The sequence below is a fragment of the Aplysia californica genome, unplaced genomic scaffold (genome assembly GCF_000002075.1).
Source record: "Aplysia californica isolate F4 #8 unplaced genomic scaffold, AplCal3.0 scaffold01214, whole genome shotgun sequence".
NCBI lineage: Eukaryota > Metazoa > Mollusca > Gastropoda > Aplysiida > Aplysiidae > Aplysia > Aplysia californica.
Genome location: NW_004798484.1, coordinates 98765 through 100791, shown reverse-complemented (window position 1 = coordinate 100791; position 2027 = coordinate 98765).

The following is a 2027-nucleotide window of genomic DNA, read 5'->3' as shown; positions in this document are numbered from 1 at the left end:
CAAAAAAAAAAAAAAATCGACTTAAAAAAACAACAAGAAAAAAAAGCCCAACAAAAAACTAAAACAACAGAACTACGTTGATTCTCGTGATTATAAAAATCATCACTCTATGAACAGAACAGTAAACTTAAATTTAAAATGCCTGCATCATGATGTCACTATCTAAGTCAAAGGAGAAAAATTCACACTTGAAAAAAACCCCCAGCAGACTTTTAATTAAAAACAGTCAAACCTTGTTACACTGCCTACCTTTGAATAAAGTTAGTTTAGTTTTACTTTTAGTAAGAGTTTTATGGCACTTGCAACACTAGAGGGTCATACAAGTGCCGAAGATTAGAGGTGTAACAAGAGAGTAACAAACACAAAAAAGAAGGAGTGGGAGATAAAAACGATAGATGTTTGAAAGGAAAGAAGAAGCAAACCACACCAAAGCACCCACCAACCACCCACAGAATAAAGTTAGCGGTACCGCGGGGCTGGGGGTACATATAACGAGGATTGACTGTCATTCCAACTACAGCTTTCTCAGATTGTCTTAGAAATATTGTTGATTAAATGACGGTATGTTGACGAATGACACAGTCTGAGTCATGATCTAAGGACGGGTTATGGCCCGTGGTCAGTCTATTGCACATTCCTCTACCAAGACATTGCCACTCCTGGAATAATGTGCATGCTCAAACGTCAGTTTTAGGTTTAGTAAGGTTTTACCGCGCTCGCAACTGCATAAGGTCATCATATGAGCGCCAATGGGTGGATGTCAAGAGAGAAGTCCTTACGCGGAATCAGGCTTACTCTGTTCACCTCTCAATCCTCAACAGCATAAAGTCTGCTTCGACTATAAATGCACCCCGGAAATAGTAGTTCAGAAGAGAGAGACAAACATACAAAAGAAGTAGAGGAAAATGATGATAGAAAGGATGACCGGTGGACACAGAAAACATAAACATGGAAAACTCAAAATCACGGGTGGCTCATACACATGGCCATTCCGCCATTATTAGTAGTATAGATTGTGAAGCGCATAGAGCTTGCTGTTGAGCGGGGATTTGCGCTACACAAAGGCTATCTATCTTATTATCTCTATAATTTTTTCCTTATCTGTTAACCAGAAAGGATGAGTCAAAGACATATTTTTGTCGATCCCTGACGTGTTTGAGTGGTGCCTGCCCGATTGCATCTTAGTTTTACAAGGAACAATTACTCACCAAAATAAAAAATAAAAAACGCTCCAAAGATGCAACGAACAAGAATCGGACTGCTGCATCAGCTTTGCCTTTGTACTTTTTTAAAAAATGCATTTGTTTTTACTCCAACTATCAACATAGTTTAGATCATTTAGGAGGCAGGTTTTGACCCTGGCTGTCAGGGCCAACCTGTGCAAAGAGGGACGCAACGCCTCGAAGGAAAGAGTGAGATACTCGATAAAAATTCTCCCCTCATGGCAATCAAACTTTGGGTCTTCTGTTTGTAACAAAGAAGCACCTCACAGCTAACCACAGACGCTGGTTTTGTCTCATTCTGTTTAATAGTAAACTCCTAGCATATTAGCAAAAAAAATTGTTCCCCTTTTTTGTGAGCAACCAGTTTTGTTGTTTCAAGATTTCTGGATTTCTACATCACAAACTTCCCCAGAACTCCAAACAGGGTTCCTGCCATGAACTCCCCACCAAATTCAAAGAGACTTCAGGGAGGTTTCAAGGAGAAATTTTAAAAATTCAAGGAGATTTGGTCAAGAAATTCATGCACTCAGACCCCCAAAAGCCTATTTCCCATAGGCCTACACTTGTTGGAGAGGAATCAAAGTTTCGACTGTCCGAGAAAAATTTTGTTCATGACCGATTCGGCGAAATTCAAGTAGTTTTCAAGGAGGTTCCTCAAATTCAAAGAGTTTTTAAGTACACTTTTCCTTGAAGGCAAATTCAAGAAGTTTTCAAGGACTCCTTGAATTCAAAGAGGCAGCAGGAACCCTGCAAACAACAAACTGAGTAGAAGAGAATGATCTGAGCAATAAACGTGACAGTCGG